Source organism: Pteropus vampyrus, unplaced genomic scaffold (assembly GCF_000151845.1).
Source record: "Pteropus vampyrus isolate Shadow unplaced genomic scaffold, Pvam_2.0 Scaffold15, whole genome shotgun sequence".
NCBI classification, from domain to species: Eukaryota; Metazoa; Chordata; class Mammalia; order Chiroptera; family Pteropodidae; genus Pteropus; species Pteropus vampyrus.
This window is the reverse complement of record NW_011888796.1, coordinates 6613434-6633241: the sequence shown is the minus strand read 5'-3', so window position 1 is coordinate 6633241 and position 19808 is coordinate 6613434. Positions and strand designations below refer to the sequence as shown.

General features: G+C 38.7%; 1 pseudogene; it reads left to right on the top strand.

The window, feature by feature from the left end:
• The first annotated feature begins 19485 nt into the window (after nucleotides 1-19485).
• LOC111735864 lies at nucleotides 19486-19604 on the top strand (annotated as a pseudogene).
• The last annotated feature ends 204 nt before the right edge of the window (nucleotides 19605-19808 follow it).

Below are 19808 nucleotides of genomic sequence, written 5' to 3'. Positions count from 1 at the left end.
CTGATAATGAAAAAGTCTCCCCCCACCTAAGAATATTCTATGCACCACAGCCCATCACTGCCTTTCTCACATGCTTTTTCTCAGATATGCTTGGGTGCCATCACTAGTCTTTTCATAGTGAAAGTTTTAGTGAATTTACTAAATTCACTAAATTCACTGCTCTATAAATTTGCTGAAATGGGTAATGTGTTGGTTCAACATCAGCCATGAGCCGACTAAATTTGTTTATCAGATTAATTTTGCCACCTTGGCATGGCCCAGGGAGATTGAGAGGACAAGGAATTTTTTTTTTTTTTTTTGGATGATGAAGAATATCTAGAACAAAAAAAAAAATTCTAGATTGATTGGCAGTATGGAATAGTGGTTAGTCATGTGCTTCTAAGGGTCAGACTGTTGCCCTTATTTTATGATCTTCAAATTGCATAACTTCTTACTGCTTTCGTTTCTTCATTTGCACAATAGGAATAATAATAATAGTACCTATGTTATCAAATTGCAATTTGAGGATTAAATGGGAACATTCTTAGGTTAGTGCATAAAAATGTCTGGTGTATTGCAAGTACTTAATCAGTATTACATCTTGGAAGAGAGACCTGAGCAGCCAGATATTAGCATGAAGGCACTAGAAACCCTGATAATATGATAGAGAGAGAAACGTCCCTGAGGAAAACATATTCAAAAATAAGGACTCACAATCATTTGCCAGCAACCTGTGTCTATCCCTTAGTGTTGCTCTCACAAACTCTTCCTCTTAACCCTCCTTTAAATACCTTCCAGGATTACATCCACCATCAGCAAAAGGTTGTCTGCTCCAATGTCTGTGAAGAGTATCATTTTACCCTTAAACCAGAAAAAGGGAGACTTCCTACGTTTTCTGCCTCACGGGTCAGATGTTGCCAAATTTTTCATTCATTTCATTTTATTGCATTGCATCATGTCTGCACCCAGTCACTGCAAAAGCTTGGTGACAAGTAATTTGACTATTGAACCTCCAGGAGAGAAGAATACCGACACAAGGACAGAAACAAGGTCAAAAGTTGAAGCTTAGAAGACAGAGAGAAAAGCAATCTTTTCAAGTCTAGACAGCATATTAACAGCAAGGGCTTAATGTGTTGCACTCTGTTTATAGGAGCTTTTTGCTGACAGCATGGAACATGAGCCCTTTTTTCTCCCCATCCGCAAGTTCCCTTCTGCTGTGTCGTTAGAGGCCACCTCTTCCCTTGAGCTCTTGGAGAACTGGCTATCAGAAGCTGTTGCTGGAGTCTGCAGGGCAGGAGGAAACAGGAAGGGGAAAAACAACTTGAAGGTTCATGTTTTTGGGGTTAAATGTGAATCCATCACATCAGTCTAGTAGTAGCTCAAAGTTGTATTTTAGTCCTCCCAAGGTTTTTTTCTAGAAATTTTATAGTAGTATATGAGAGAATAGGCAGATCATCAAACATTTTCTCTCTATATATTATTTTCATATGGAAAGCAATTTGAGAAAGATTTTTTCCCTTTCATTTTTAATCATTTTTTAAAATTATAAAATGACTTTGGTTAGAGCATGGGCAGTAGCTGGTGGGAGTGTAAATTCATTTCACCTTTCTGGAAAGCAATTGGCAGTATGAAATAAAAAGCCATCAAAACAGATGTATCCTTGACCCAGAAATTCCATTGCTAGGAATTTATACTATGAAAATAGCAGTATAAATATTTATAACAGAGGATGTTCCTTGTAGAATTATTTATAATAGCTCCCCAAATGGAAATTGTCTAAACATTCCAAAGTAGAGGTTGGGTTAAATAGAATACAATGGGAATTCAAACAGACACTAAAAACATTCCTTAGAGAAGTATTTAATAGCACTGAGATGTAAGGCAATGCTTAAGACCACAGGCTTCAGAGGCCTCAGATTTCAGCTATTACATGAGAAGGGTGATAGTAACTTCGAGGGGTGTTATAAGGATAACTGAAGTAAGGAAGCTAAAAATGAGAGTGAAGATGAGATCAATATGATGATGATGATGATGACATAATCGGGTAAAAAAACAAATTTTGAAACAGAATGCATAGTATAGTCACAATGTATTATTTAAATATATATATGCACATCTTTAATATGTATATACATACATACATACACGCATGCATATATACATAATATGTGTGTATATATACGTATATAGAAAAAAGACTGGAAAGATATATACAAAATGTTAAAAGTAGCTAGCTCTGGGGAGTGGAATTACAGGTGAATTTAATGTTCTTCTTTTACTGTATTTTTCAAAGTTTTTTATTCTGAATATATATATTTGTCATCAGAAAACTTCATACCACCAGGAGATAAAGTCCACCATTTTAACCCTGAAATAAAAATTGCTGAATCCGTTTTCTATGAAGAACAAGGATCTGCATGGGTGGGTAGCGTGACCCTGACAGTGGAGCCCTTTCACCTGGAGAGAGACTGCAAGAAGGACGGACCTCTCAGGAGGCTTACAGCTGCCTGAACAAAGTTCTGCTCTGGTCAATGAAACCCAAGCTATGGAATGTGCCTGCCATTGTTCACCTGAGGCACCTGAATGGGTGAGCAGATTTCTCATAATTTGTGTACTGGCTCTGGTTACATAGCTGTATGTGTAGATGGCTATTTTACCCTGTTCTGAATTGGAAGGAGTCTGTTTGATTAGAAAAGTTTATATAACTGAAATCTGAGACTAAAGAAAGGATTTGGCCGGGACTGTTGATTGCATTGGAGGATGGGTTGGAAAGGCAACTTCCAGAGCGAGAGGCTCTTATTTTGAGGCAGTGAATTAGAACAAATGGTTCCCCACACTCCACCTAACCACATTAACACACAGTGGGATCCAGCCCATCGGTAGAAATGGGTTCTATTTCTTCTTCTGGGGAGAACAGGAGAGAACAGGGCTGCTTCTCTCCAAGGATCAAACAAGGTTAACACACATATGCTTGGGAGCCAGTGGGAATGCCACATCTAATAGTCATTCCATGGCCTGTGCCCCATCCACATTCCAATCCGCTTCTGTTTTTTAAAGCTCAAATATATTTTCAAAGAGGTTTTTTGGGGGTGGATTTTATTTTCGCAAGAGTGGGTGTGTTTGTTGTCTTTTTCCTCTTTGAAACTTGCAATTTTTTTTTTCCTTTTTTCCTTCCTGAATTTTAATGGGCCCGAAAGTCAGAGTCTGCCAGAATTTGAACATTCAGAGAAAAAAAGGTACAAGATCTTCCTCTTTTGAAAGCCAGCAGAGGATACATTTTCCAGGCCTTTCTCCCACATCCACTCAGCTTGAACCATGGAGGCTGTGCGGGCCCCGGCTAAGGCCTCCTGTTGTAAATGCATACACCTCCTGTTTCGTCTTTCACCTCATCTGGATTCTGGGATAGACTCAATTCTCATCTTTTAGGTTCTGTTATTTCAGTCTTTGGCCTCAGTGTCACTTAATTAGGAACGTTCTGAGTCCTCAGCAGGGAGAATAAAGTCATAACTCTCTTCTTAGCTTTATATTAAATCCTCTACGATCCCCTGTACACGTGGCCCAACACTCTTACCTCTAGTTTTCCATCTGCAAAGGGAAAAACTAGGTAGTGTGTTCAGTTCTCAAATGTAGTCATCCCTGAAAGCCATCTGGGAACAACTTATATCGTGTCTCATTATCAGATAAATTAAATTGATGGTGGATCATCAGATAATTCAAATTGCATCTATCTTAATCGATATATACAAATCATATGTGTATCAGTCTGTATGTATAATAGAAGTGTGTATTCACAAACACACACGTTACAAAGTAGGTGTATGCAAACTCTGACCGTTCCCCACCCCCGACTCCCGTACATACAATGGTTTTCCTTGGGATCCCCTCTCGCTTCCAGTCACTTCTCTGTCCCTGCCTCCACTAAAATGACCCCCTTCTAATGCAGACCCCCACTTCCATTAATGCTTTGTCCAAATTTCATTCCAGAGGGACTATAATCTTTTAAAAATAGGTTGTACCAAGGTAGGAATTATTAATATGATTAATCCTTCTGAGGAGAGTTGCTAATTTCTTCTATTCTAGGATGTCTTCTATTTTAAGATCTACCATCGATTTAATTTATTAATAGCTTTTAGAGAGAGAAAGAATAAACTACTACAGGGATTACATACATTAACAGAGAGGTACATTACAATTTCAGGGGAAGAAAATGCAAATTAGCATTGAGATATCTGTAAAGCGGACATCTAAGAGTGCAGACTTGAATGGATAGCTCGGATGAGATCCTTCCAGCACAAGTCAGCTGTGTGACCTAGGGCGAGTAACAACCTCTCTGTGTCTCAAGTTTCTTCGATCGTAAAATATAGATAATAGTACCTATCATATAAGGTTATTGTAAGGATTAAAGTATTTAATCCATGCAGAGTGTTTAGAACAGTACTTGGTAACCAGTCAACAAATGGCATAATTGTTAATCCAGATGAATCTTTATCTTTCTTGTTCCAAACAAATCTGAAGAACTATAGAGACCTTCTCTTGAGATGAAATACAAAAATCTATGCAGACACACAAAGTTTATGCATAAGCACAGGGGTTTTCAAGGCTTTGTGAAGTCCACTCATATTTCTGATCTACTTGGTAAAATCTAGAGGGAGCCACTTCAGGTGGCATGGTATAGTGGCTCAGAGCCTGGGCTTTGGAGTCACGCTGACTCTGGCTTTAACCCTGACTCAGCCACTGACTTGCTGTGTGGCCACTGGGAATTTCAGTGACTTCTCTAAGCCATATCTCCTTATGTATAAAAGGAGCATAACTACAGTACCTACTTTGTGGACTTAGCCCATCCGTAAAAACAGATTCTATCTGATAAACTCTGTTAGGTGCTTGGGGCAAAGGAATCACACTGTTATTTGGAAATGAGGATTATCCAGTTGTTTCTAGTCTATTTCCAGACACTTCTCCCTTCCCAAAAGAGCTAGGAATTAGCAATCTGGTACCACAATTCTGAAAAGTGTCCCATATACTATGAATTAGGGGAACAGTAACAACAACAGCAACAAAAATTAAACAGCAGGGGGACATATTTTCAAATATTTAAGAAATTTTTACTTTACTAAAAAGGTCTAAATAACCATTCTAAGAATAACAGTGGAATACAGTAAAAAGATCCCAGAACTTGCTCCTGGGAGCTGGATTTTAATCCCTCATTAGCTATAGAGACCGTGAATAGTGACATCTTGGCTGAAAGGTCTCCCCCTCTGACATCAATTTTGAACATCAGTAGCTTGACGCATTTTAAAGACTTTTTAAAATAAATGGCCATAGGATCCAATTTTCAGGAAGTAATGCTTATCTATATGCCACATACTGGAAAAAAATTTTTTTTAATTACAGTTGACGTACAATATCATTTTAGCTTCAGGCGTACTACATAGGAAGTAGACATTTATATAACTCACGAAGTGATCACCCCAGTAAGTCTAGCACCCATCTGACACCAAACATAGTTATTACTGAATAATAATAATATTACAATATTATTGAATATATTCCTCATGCTGTACTTTACATCTTCATGACTTTTTTTTATAACTGGCAATTTGTACTTCTTAATCTCTTTACTTTTTACACCTATCCCTCCAAACCCCCTCCCATCTGGCATCTATCAGATATTCTCTGTTTGCTTCTGCTTTGTTTGTTCGTTTATTTTGTTTTTTGTTTTTTTTTTTTAAGATTCCGTATATAAGTGAAATCATATGGTATTTGTCTTTCTTTGTCTAACTTATTTCACTTAGGATAATACCATGTTGTTGCAAATGGCGAGATTTCATTTTTTTTCATGGTGAAGTAATATTCCATTGTATATATGTGCCACATCTTCTTTAACCATTCGTTTATCAATGAACATTTAGGTTGCTTCCATATCGTGGCCATTGCAAATAATGCTGTAATAAACAGGTGTGCATATGTCTTCCTAATTAGTGTTTTGGATTTCTTTGGATGTATACCCAGAAGCGGAATTGCTGGGTCATACTGTTTTCCATAGTGGCTGTTCATATTTGATTTTGATAGGAACAGAAAGCCAGTTTTTTAAGTGGGACAGTAACACATAGCTATTTCCATTTTGGAAAATACTTTTTAAAAGAAGGAAAACAACAAAAGCATTTCAAGTTATTTGTTATTAGAATTTAGGGGTTCTTGGATTCAGATTTTTAAGGCCAATTCAATAGACTCATCCTATATATTAAAATATTGGGTAAAAATGTTTTAAATAATAGCTGTTCTGGAAACATTAGCCTCCTTTACACAGGGAGTTTGGGATGGTGACAGGAGCGCAGCGCTGTCAGTTCAGGGCCATGGAGCATGCTAGGAAAGATGGGAGCATATGGTGCAAGGCTGAACAGCAATAGACCCTTTTCTCCCTCATGTCCCAGTGAGCTGAGGCATGAGACCGCCACATGAGCTTTCTGTTATGAAACTTCATGTGCCATGGAAATGCGAAACAATTCGATTCCCAGACTAACTGTGGTCAAAACACAGCTGGACAAACGACAGCATCTAGAACCTGACAAATTGCGAGGGTGTTTTTTAGCTCAGGAGTGCAGAGCTAGGTCACTGTCATGCCAATTAACTACAGTTCAAACTCAGGTGATGATCTCAGGGACCTCTACAAATATACATCCTGAAATGGCACATTAGTTATACTAATAACAAATAATTAGTTATAATGGCATCTTAGTAATACCAACACGCCAATGCGGTTTACATTTGTTGCAAGGCTTTTGAGTTTATCAAAAAAACTTTTAAACCTCAGGAAGTCACGCTATCAGAAGTAATTAGCCACTTGGTGGCTGAATAACAGATGAGATGTTTCCAGCAAACGCTCCTCTCCAGCGTTCCTACATCAAATGGGCATGTCCTGACCTCCAGGTTGTTTGAATGGCAGAGGGAACTGCCAAAACACACTCCTGCTCCTGGAGGAACTCAAGGTTTAGTGGGCTCTGGAGCCGTAGTAACAGGCATCTGGTAGTCAACCTTTTCCTGTAATGAGGAGTTATTAAATATTCACGTCAGGAACAGGGGCTTTTGTCGGCCCTCAACTGGTCTTCCAACCTGTTACCTATTATGCCTCACACTTTATATACCCCCGAATACAACAAGAAGAAACTTGTGAGTGTTCTATAAAACCTGCCACTGACATCAGGGTGGGTCTTTGAGGCTTATGGTTATCCTAATAAAACCAAGGAATGTGTAACAGGCTGTAGCCAGCAGACCACCAACTACTTTATTGTTGAAGCACAAAGGAAAACCTCTGGTAAACCTACAATACCTGAGGCACAGCGTGTGGCTGTTTCTTAACCCTTGAAGATTCTGCTATGTGCCCAACTTCAAATGACATCTGTATGTTTCTCGTTTTCCTCCATGTGATGAGTCTACTAAGTTATATGCTTAGACAAGAAATACCTATCAATGGTGGTTACGAATTACAGATTGGAGCTTATAAATCAATTCAGAATTTTTAAAAACATAAATTTAAACCAGATCTGTAAAGGTAGCTTTTCCTCAAACAGCATAAGCATGAGGCAAAGGAGGAGCCAGGCAGATGGGCAGTCAGGCAGCCCTAGAATAGGTGGGGATGAAGTCTTCTATGACTCCAGAATCCTCTTCCTTTCTCCATGGCTACCCTTATGCTCAGGGGCTCAGTGTCTTTCCCCTACCGAAGTAATTACAAACGCAGGAAAGGACGAGTATCAGCAGGAGAATGGCAGGAAACTGTCAGAAGAGTTAACCAAGGAGAATTAAATGAAGGAGCTATTTAGCAAGGCATGGGAAGGTAAAGGGAATCAGTGAAAGATGGGGGAGCACCCAGTGACTATCAGCAGCAGAGAGATGTTCCTACCCCAATGCCAAGGGCCCAGGGATGGCAGAGCCCTTATGAAAATCTGGCAGGAGCGACAGCAAAGAAATGTGGTGGTGCTGCCTACAGTGGCCAGCCTCCTGGGACACAGAATGGGCTGTGAGAGGGCAGAAAGTCCATGCGGAGAGGCAAACAGAAAATAACCAGCACAGGATCTGACATCAGATTATTCAATCTATTATCTTGCTCGAATTTGTTAATATCCAAAAAAAACCTAATAAATATAAAAGTTAGGCTCGTGTGGGTATTTTATCTTTAATTCTTGTATTAAAGAGTTTTCCAGCATCAGCGAGCAGATCTGGAAAATGGTAAGAAAAAGGGCCTGTCTCTGTTTCCTAAAATACACCCAGTAGTTGGTGGCCTCTGGTCTTGGGATGCTCAGTGGTGTGAAGGAGAGCTTCCAGGTGAGATCTGATACACTTGGTGCACTAGGTTTTCTGCCCTCCCGAAGTGCCCTTATCCACTGGACAAATGTGGAGTGTCTTGCAACGTATTTGCCTTTAAAAGAATTTTCCCATGTAGCTTTTGGGACTCATAAATTCATGCCCTCATTTCGGTCCTGAACCTTTGACAAAGCCTTCTCAATTTTCCTGCTTCTGGTCTTGCTCCCTCCAAGTCATGATCTCCCATGTAACCATCAGAAAACTCAGCAGCAACAACAAAAAACCTCTGCTTGAAACCTTGCCGTGACTCCCTATTACCTACAGTGGAGGGTTCAAGCCCCCAGATGGGCTCCCAGGAACTTCCATGGCCTCATCTCTTTTGAACTCTCCTCCTTGCCCTTTGGTTACCAGCGACGTCAGTATTTTTGCTCATGTCATTCAAGACACATGAGATCTTTTTCTGAGTCTTCTGCCCCCATTGTTGATGTGCCTTACTCCTACTTTTTTTTTTTTTTCGAGTAACTTACTCAAAAAACTTGAGTAAGTTATTTTGAGAAGCAGCTCAGGGGTAGAACTCCAGGCTGAGATGCGAAGATGCTGCCCTCCTCACGCCCCTCCATCACAGCACCCCCACATCACATGGACACGTCCTATCTTCCCACTGGCACTGGGAATACCAGTAGGGCAGGGACGATGTCCCGCTCAACTCACTAATCCTTCTAATGCAGTACTGAGCAACAATCGCCATTAGAAAATATTTAATAAACTAAATGAAATCATTACTTGCCAAAAAGAAAGTGCTTCCCCAAAGCAAATTTCCTTAGGGCATTAGACACTTTCTTTTCTTTCTTTCTCTTTCTTCCTTCCTTCCTTCCTTCCTTCCTTCCTTCCTTCCTTCCTTCCTTCCTTCCTCTCTCTCTCTCTCTTTCTTAACTCTTCAGGAACATACCTATATAGGTATTTAATTATCGTTATTAGGTCTCCCTATGTGTTCTCTATATACCTCAGCCCTTAAGAATTGATTTAAACAAAAAGCCAAATAATTTGAAAGCTGATCGATTAAAGGATATTTTGGTGGAATGATTGGAAGGAACGGGAAAAATAAGCTGTAGAGCATCTGATTTAGGGAGGCTTGAAAATACCCACAAATAGAAGTAAAGTTACATGGTTACCTGAAGACAGAAGGATAGTAGTTCCCCCTTTATCTGTGATTTCACTTTCCATGGTTTCAGTTGACCGTGGTCAACCACGGCCCAAAAATATTAAATGGAAAATTCCAGAAATAACCAATTCATAAGTTTTAAGTTACATGCCATTCTGAATAACTCACTTCATCTCATCACATAGGCATTGTATGATTGTTCTATTTTATTATGTTATTGCTGTTCATCTCTCACTGTACCTAAATTAAACTTTATTATAGGTATGCATGCATAGGAAAAACATAATAAATATAGGGTTCATTACTATCTGTGATTTCAGGCATCCACTGGGTCTTGCCACAGATAAGGAAGGACTACTGTAGAGATCATTTGGAAGTGACAGCACTGATAGGCTGAACTCCATGTCCCTTTGGGCCTTATTTTTCTGGAATTCTAAAATGGCTTTCATATACAGGCTATTTCATCAACTGCTTAGTGGAGACATAATTGTTCGGTGTCATTTCACAATTGTGTGGCTCCAGGACTACCTTGTTTATTTTGGGTCTGTTTCTAAGAAATGGGAGTGCTAAAGGAAATGGATCAAACATACTTCAGTTCTCATGAATTATATCCTCTGCCAACATTATTTATCACCTAAAAACAATATCCTATAGCTGTCTCTATCTTCTTGGTGTTCCCTAGCACTCCTGGAATGGTGAGTTGAACCATATCTAGAGTACAAATTCATCCATGCAACTGGAGCTCATCCACCTGGAGTTACTGGAAAACTTGCATTTATACATTCAGCATGTTACCTCAACCATCAAAATAATTTGGAGTTGGTTTATTTTCTGGAAAACTATTTGATGCAAATCAAAAAATTGTCAGTCAGGAAAAAGATGTTGATGGCCGAGAGACCACATCAGCATAAACAAAGCAATGATATAGGCTGGCACCACTCCACCTAGAAGGAGCAAAGCCAGGGATGCACTCGTAGGCTGATAGCTATCAGTCTGCATCCTGGCTTACCCACCCCGCTATAACCATCGGCACCAAGGACAAGCCCCATATGGTCAAAAGTGTCAAGCACATACTTCGAAAATTCCAACTCTTTTTGACAAGTATCCAATCAAAACTGACATCAAATTATTCAATAAGTGCTCCCCACCCCCCGCGCACATCACCATTTCAACACAACATTATATCTTTTTTTCCAGAATGTGAAATTGAAACTAACCTAATTCAACAGCCTCAATTTACATGAGCAACAGGCAATTGGAAACCCCAGCCTTATAAACCATGCATTTTATTGCATATGGTTTGGTCTTATTCTGGATAAATGACTTATGAAAACATCTACCCACCTTATATCTCCAACTGAAGAAGCATCAACATTGGCTACAGCCTCCTCTGCTGTTGCTTCTCCTCTGACAGTTACTGCTAGGACATGGCCCTTCTCCAGAAACTGATGCTAGAATCAGGATGCAGAGGGAACAGTCATCACCTGAATGCACCAACTGTGAAAAAGCATTTGTTCTGTAATGTTGAAAGTAAAATTTTGACACAATTGCGCAGACCATGTTAAAAAGGTATCGAGGTTACCATTCCATCCAGCAATCGCTGTACTTGATATTTACCCAAACAAGTTGAAAACTTAAGTCCACACAAAAACTTGCACATGGATGTTACAGCAGCTTTATTCCTAATTACCAGAACTTAGAAGCAATTAAGATGTCCTTCATAGGGGGGTGGATAAACAAATTATGGCACATCTAGACAATGGAATATTATTCAGTGCTAAAAAGAAATGGGCTACCAAGCCATGAAAGTCATGGAAGAAACTTAAATGCATATTACTAAGTGAAAAAAGCCAATCTGAAAAGGGTGCATACTGTATAATTTCAACTATACAGCATTCTGGACAAGGCAAAACTTTGAAGACAGTAAGAAGATCAGTGGTTGCCAGGGAATAATGATGGAGAGATGACTAGGTGGGGCTCAGAGGATTTTTAGGGCAGTAAAATTATTCCATATGATACTAAAATGGTGGCTACCTGGCAGTATACATTTGTCTAAACCCATAGAACGCACACCACCAAAAGTGAACCCTAATGTTAATTATGGACTTTGGATAATAGTGATATGTTAATGTAAGTGCATTGATTGTAGCAAATGTGCCACTCTGGTGGGGATGTTGACAGTGGCAGGGAAGGCTGTGTGAGTGCGGGGTGGGCATGTATGGAAACTGGATGTGCTGCTCAGTTTTGCTGTGAACATGAAACTACGCCAAGAAATAAAGTGTTTTTTTTTGTTGTTGTTGTTGTTGTTTTTGTCTAACACATTAAAAAAGAAAGTGATATAGAGAAAGCAAAATAAAAGTGAGTCTTTTAAATATTTGATTTAAATATCAATCCGTGTTCGGCCACTGAGAAGCTTAGAGAAGTCAAAAGGGATGCTTTGTTTTTCGTGTGTCTTTTTGATGTAACCCTACCCTCAACAGACCATTTTCCTCAGGATCAGGACCCCATTCCTGCCTTCCACGGTGACAGAACCTGGCCATGAGTCAGGCTGTTTCCTGCTTAGTTTGTGCCTATGGCCTCAGGAGAAGGCCCTGAAGTGTGCGGAGGCTGGAAGACCATGCCTTTCCCCAGCATCCCTTTCAAATGCTCACAGACTTAGTATCTGGTCTAAACAGCCCATGTGAACTTGGCTTGAGTTCTTGAAGGAGGAGGCTGCTATAGCTAAAGACTAACTTCCACCGGAGATTAGAGTCACTAAGGACACACTGGGTTGGACCATCATTGCTCTACCGAGGTGTGAGCCATCACCAAGGCCTGGCTGAACAACACGGACGAAATGTCTGCCTGAGAATATAGCCTGGACACATAGAAAGATATGCAGCTGGACTCCCTTTCCCTATTTTCCCAGCTTCATAAAGACACACAGAAAAGAGACAGTACATACTCAGGTTTAACAGCAAGAGTGACACTGAGTAATAATTTTGCAATAGGGTCTGACCAATTTTTCCGAGAAACTGAGAATAAGTACAGATTTAAAGCTTTCTGTTCATACACAGAATCATTATTAAGGTATCCATTTTCCAATATTGCAATCCCACCTCCAAATCAACAGATTCTTCTCAGTGTCTCAGTCCTGTTGTCTTTGCTGGTATTTCTTCATTCTGTGGCCTTAGAAAAAAGCGTTGGTAGAGAATGTAGACAGGCAAAGGAGCCTTTTAAACGTATGGTGGGCAAGAGTGACCCCTGCTGGATGAATGAGGACAAACTAGCAGGGCACTGGACCAATAGAAAAAGTAAAGAAAAATGGTTTAAAGTAGTGCTCCTGGAGGAGGAGAGAAAATGTTTTGTTTTGTTTTTAAATCATCTCTTTTAGCTTTATGGATTAAAAAACAAAGCCATAAGGCTTATTCTTTTTTTAGTTTCTAGAAACAAACTTTGTTGAGTGTTTGCCACTCCTACAGCATGTTGATACTTAAGTGATTTTTTAAGAGCTCTGTATATTCTGTGCAGGGGTTCTAAAAGCAGCTTAACTGCCTAATAGCCGAACTGTTTCTTTTCTATCTAATTGCCTGCCAGTGCTCCAAGTTATTTGTGCACAGGCTGGAATATATCTGCTTCATTATCAGGAGTAATTCTGATAAACTTGAAAGCATATGGTGGACTTCAGGACTGAGTTTTCAGAACTGCCTGAGGATAAGAGATGTGTTTGAGATAGGTCAATAGGGTCAAAACATTCAAAGAAAATTTAACACATGTTGCCAAACTTTTTCTCTTGCCCACAGTGGAATTTGGATCTTTTCAGAACCATTAGGTCCTTAATTTGTAGGGCGAAAGCTTTTTTTAAAAAAAGTTGTGTTTATTTGTTTGTTTTTTAGTACATAGCAAATATTCTGATGCATTAAAATATGCTCTGCTTTGCAGTGTCCTCTTTGCACACTCTGTTTCAGGGGCACGGTGAAGACAGAATTTGGTATTTCAATTCACTGCTTCTCACATAAAGGTGCCTAGTCACACTGGTTTCTAATCTGATTCTGCCACTTTCTAGTTAGGCAAATTTGGGCAAGCTTTCTAAACTTCCTAAGCCTCAATGTCCTCCTCTGTAATATGGAATTGCTTATTTCAACTTCATTGTGAAACGAAGTGCCCATTTCAAGGGGTTATTGGGAGGACTTAATGAGATAGTGTATGCTCAGTGCTTAGATGGTAGCTGGCCCACAGTAAATGCTCAATGAATACAAGGTATAATTATTGAAAGTGAGCTAAACCTGTATACAAACAGCTTCCTTCCTTCCTTCCTTCCTTCCTTCCTTCCTTCCTTCCTTCCTTCCTTCCTTCCTTCCTTCCTTCCTTCCTTCTTTCCTGTCTCTGCTATATGCAAAATTATGCTGGATGCTGATGAACATAAGCTGAAAAAGACACCTTTCCTTCCCTGAGGGAGCTGTTAGACTCTGATGGTTTATCCTTTGGATATAAGGTGGTCAATCTAAAACCTGTTTGCTAACATCCCAGAATAATTCCAACTAACTTTACATGAAAAAGTTCAATCTTAGAGGTAAAGACACAGAAGAATGATTTTTAAAAACGATGGTAAAAGATTGTCAATTATATATGTCAGTTTTTGAGAGGGAAATCATTGATTAGGCAAGCCTTTCGATTGAGTCGATTTTAAAATTTCTCTGGTTATCTCTACAGAAGAACTAACTCATAAATTGCCAGGGAGTTTCAAAGAACATTTCTAGGGGCAATCTTCTTCTTGGTATAGACAGGCACCCCTGACTCATCATCAGTGCAACGTCAGTTCCTCCTTCACCAGCTCTGTACCTAAGACCTATCCCCTACCTGTGAGAAGTGCACACTCTATAGAGGGACAGGGAGAAGGCTTCTTGAGTTCTTCAGGCTCTTGAGATTTGCACTGCTCTTTCTTCACTAGAGTCCCACACACTCTTGGATGGGCCCATGGAGATCTAAGGCAACCATTCTCACTGCACTGACCAGGATTAAAGTTAGAGTTGGGCCCCAGCGAAAAATCCATTCCTAAATCAAGCCAATTTAGCCAACTGGTTTAGTCAAAGCAATTTCTCAACATTGTCCTTTAACCTCTTGGCAAGATTAAGGGAGCATCTTTCTCTTCGGTAAGCAAATTGTGGATCTCAAGAATACCTAGCAGCAAAGAGGTTGTTAGTTATTTGACACAAAAATACCCACTATTCCTGGCTTTTACATTTGACCATATCTCAGCAGGAATCATAGGATGAACTTGACACTTGTGTGACTCCTGAGAGAGGTCTTGGGAGTTGGGAATACATTCTTTTGAAGTTTGCCATTCGCTTCAATCTATTCTTTACGCCAAATCCTAATAATCACACCTGTCCTCTTTGTGAGAGTTTGATTGTACATGAAGCAATCTTTGTCTTTTCTCCCCAAAGGAGAGCTTATTATCTTAAAAATAAAAGATTGTCTTATAAGTGGCAAGTTCAAATGCAGATGAAGATAATAATACTACTTAGCATTTCTACCCACCTTTCATCTATAGAGCTCAAAGGACTTGGCAAACATTAATTAATTCTCAAAACACCCTTGTGGGGTAAGTTAGGGTATTATCTTTATAATAATATATAAATACTAGCTGGTTCATGAAAGCAGCCACTTAAAAGAGACAATTCTATGGGATCAATTTCAAAAACAACTTTCTTACTTGGTATAGAGTTAATACTTTTGAGTAATGTTTGGGAGTGCCTAATTTACTAATAATATGATATCCTAGAGTAGGCATATCTACCCTTTTGAAACAATTTCTTTAGTGGTTTTTGACAGTGTTATCTAGTTTGAAGATTTTTTCATGTTAAAAAAGATGCTAACTGTGGCTTATCCAATCTAAATGATGTCAGTCTCTATATATGAAAAAATTCCAAACTGTCCTAGTACATAAAGTTTAATGGTGAGAATTTGGGATCTTATTTCAAATGCATATGGATTTGAAAGTGTTATGTTAATTTCAGGGTTTTGTAATGTTTTCTGTCATCATCTTAAATTTTGAATGTATCACAAATCATAGTTCCATGACTTGTCAAAATGGGTACTAGCAGAATTTCTAGATGAGGGACACAGACAGCTGGTAAAAGTTGACCAGGAGTGATTTCAGTTGGTCCCCCTGGCCCACTTCTCTGTCTTTAGGAGGTTCACACTGCATGTTTCATACCAAAAGTTGATCTATTTTTTTTTTTTTTTGTATCCTTTCTGCCCTCTGTCTCCCTTGGCAAACACATAGCATTCCATTTCCTAGCTGCTAATCTGAGTCTGATCTGTTGCTGTTCAGAGTTGATTTGGGGGCATGTCTCCCTCAGTAAAGCTCACTGTATGTGCTCCAGGTTCTATCACAATTTTAGTCCATCTGTAATTGCTCTTCCTGATATCAACGTTCATCCCTATGAAGTTTGACTGGCTTTTCGATCCTGGAAGGTTAATGCTTTAGGTTAGTAGAAATTATACTTTTTCTATGTCTTAAACTCACTCCACATCAAGAACTACGTTACATCCAGGAAACACTCAGTAAACAGTGATTCAGGATTTACTTTGTTCTGTTGAAATGGAGAAACGTCCCTAGACTCTGACTGGAACCTCTGTTTATAGTCTTGGTTGGGTAAATCCTCTGCACTAAAATTTTATATATGTTGCTCTAAATTTTCTGTTTATTGGTCCTAATTAAGGAATTGTTCCATTAAACCTGTAAGAAATTTTTCGTACTGCTTAACTGTGCAGTATTGATCCACTAAGCCTATCTGCTTTGCCTCTGTTGATGGCTTTCCTTAGCTGCCTCAAGAGAGAAAACCTGGTTTTGGTCTCATAACTTTGGTTGAGCTGATGGTCTCCAATCTCCAAAGTGGGATAAACCAGATTCCTTCACTGTGTTTATCTTGGCCCGCCATGTCTCTTTATGGAGAAAATGGTCCAAATAAAGTGCTTCCTCTGTGTATTTTGACAGGAAACACTACTAATATGCTTTCCTTTTGTTATGTGCCTTGTTCTTTTTTCCCAGTGTTGTTTAAATATTTTTAGTACAGTGACATATTTATTAATCCCCGACTCTCTGCATGGGGCATGAAATGATTGGTTCCTCTGTAAAGCCCTCTTAGAAAAGGTGGTTCCTCCAGTGAGAGTTAATAATATTAACCACTATTCATGTAAAAAACGCTGAGACAATCTCTTAAAAATGGAACACATTTATCTAAAACAGCTGGTAAAGAAAGCACGCAGGCCCAGCCAGAGGCGGCGAGGCCAGAGGTCAGGGTTAACACCGATCTCGGTGGAACTTTGAAGCTGACATTTTACAGATTATATGTGTCTCAGTGCACAGTGGGCATGGCATATAAATTGGACTTAGAGGCCCCTATTTGTTCTCTGCATTTTTATGAGCCCACAGAGCTCTTCTTTGAAGCAGCATACATAGAAAATAAAAACTCATTTTAATGTGGTGGAACTATTTACAATAAATCACATTTACATCCTGGCTTTTCCTAAGTATAAGTCCTCTTTCTCTGTCTCTGTCTCTCTGTCTCTGTCTCTCTCTGTCTCTTTCTCTCTCTCTCTTTCTCTCTCTCTCTCTCTCTCTCTCTCACACACACACACACACACACACACACACACACACAATTTTCCAACTTGGGTAGCTTATTATTATTATTATTATTTTTATCTTTACAGTAGTATAAACCCAGCTTTCCTATTTCTCCTTGCTTTGACTTAGGAATCAGATCATAGATGCAGCTATATTGAGTATCACAAGGACATCTTTTGTAAGTCATGTGAGGTGATTCAGCTAGAATGAGCTACTCTTTACCTCCAGGAAAATCCCCTGATACCATAAAATGCTTGCTATAGCATGGCCCTTCAGCACTAGAAGAAAGCATCTGATTTCAAAGAGATTGAGTTCCACTCTGGAACTAATTATATCATTCATTTTATAGATTTTTTTAAGTTGCTAGGTGTTTTAACTGGAGAAGGCTGGCGACCCAGTGAGAAACATGTACTGGCAGAGTCTGCCATGGGCACTTTAGCCACCTAATTAATTTTCAATAAAAGCTCACAATAGTTAATTTGCTCTAGACTCAATGTAAATCAAACAGAGACAAATAGGTTAAAATTAGAAATGTGTGATGGAAACCATGTTTATGGTCAAAATTACCTTTCACCCTGGAAATAACACAGATTGACAGGGAAAGAAAATGAGACCACACAGGTTTTTGTTCAAATTGATTCTTAAGTGAATTTAAGATTTTATTAAGGAGAAAACTGATTCCTCCTCAAAATAAATAAATAAATAAAGATCTGAGATCTTTGAAATAATGTTACTTTAATAAAAACTATAGTTTAGAAAAATGTTACCTTAGAAATTTCAGAATTAAGACATTGTGCCCATTATACTAAGTTGCCTGGTGCCTGCTCGTATTTTCCCAGGCTTAATATAGTGTAGGGTATAATAGTAAAAATACTATAAAGTTATTAAGTTCCCAAGTCTAAATTGGCAGACATGCCTGCCCAGCGCCACATTCCTTTAGCTCCTACATTTGAAAATACTACTTTCTAACATCAAACAACCATTTTTACTTTTATGAGAACACAGACATGGATTTCTTATGATTTTATAATGATACTTCAGGCCTCCAATTAAAATACCTAGAGAATATAGATATCTTTGGCCCAGTCCATTGGACAAATATTATTGTTAAGCTTCTCTCCAGGATTTTATATTTGCAAAATATTTTGTGGGCTTTAATCATTTTAAATTGCCTTAACTTTGCCCATTTTCTCCATGCCTCTCTGTTATTCCTCAGGCAATCATTTTATTTTAACCCTCAAACTACTCATGTGATGCAAGGTGAAATAAGCTAATTTTTTAACGTATTGGAATGTTAGTCTCAGAAATTGTGAGCTTTTTCCTTGTTCTTTGCCGAACATGGCGATTTTAACCACCCTTGGATTCTATTTTTATTTCACTCTTGCCAAGTTCATGAAGTAAATTCCCTCTTCCTCACTCAATCTGGTTTTATCTTCCTGCCCCAAAGGAATGATGTTGTCACTGCCATGTCTTCTAATGCACTATAAATGCCATGATGAATTGGAGGCAGGCTGGTCTCTTCTGAGCAGGAGTCCATTATCCTGTCACAGTGTTCCTTCCTTGTAACTTAATTTTTATTGTAACAAATGACTAAGTACCAAAAAATGGAACAGTGTGATGGGCCAATCTAAAGTGGCCTGACTCTGATGGTAAGTGCAGTGGAGTGACAATTGTTTGCAGCTGCCTTCCAAGGGCTCTCTCCCTGATGACATCCACTATCCAAATTGGAGTTATCGAAAGCATTTCCTGGATGTTTATGAAAGATATTCATTCACATTGACTGACTAATGATACTAATATAAATAAAGTGCTTTGCAAAAAACATAAGAGTAAGAGTTAATCAGAATGTAAGAGACACTCTCAAACTTAACTGTGTGTAAGAATTACCTGGATCCCAGATGAGAAAAAGCTAAAGGAGTTTACCACCAAACTAGTATTATGGGAAATGTTAAAGGGATTTTTTTAAGAAGAAGAAGAAGAAAATAAAAAATATGAATAATAAAATGGCAATAACTACGTATTTATCAATCATTATTTTAAATGTAAATGGATTAAATGCTCTAACCAAAAGACATAGGGTGGTTGAATGGATAAGTACACAAGACCTTTACATATGCTGTCTATATGAGACTTCAGATCAGAAAACACGCACGGACTAAAAATAAAGGAATGGAAAAAGATATTTCATGAAAATGGAAACAAACAAAAAAAGCTTGGATAGCAATACTTATACCAGAACAAACAGACTTTAAAACAAAGGCTATAACAAGAGACCAAGAAGGGCCCAGTAATTCCACCTCTGGGTATTTATCCAAAAAACAAAACAGAAACAAATTCGTAGATACAGAGAATATTTTGATGGATGCCGGATGTGAAGGGGTGGTTGAGAGGATGAGTGAAGTAGGGGAAGAGATTAAGAAAAACAAACTGGGTCTATGGCCATGCCATCCTGAACATGCCTAATTTTGTCTAATCTTGGAAACTAAGCAGGTTCAGGCCTGGTTAGTACTTGGATAGGAGACCACCTAGGAATACCAGGTGCTATAGGCATTAAAAGAAAAAAGAAAGAAATGCAATTGGTAGTTACAAAATAGGGGGATGTAAAGTATAGCGTAAGGAATATAGTCAATGATATAATACAGACTCATATGTGTGGTGTCAGATGGGTACTACATTTATCAGGATGATCACTTCATAAATTATATAAATGTCTAATCACTATATTGTATACCTGAAACTAATATAATATTGTAT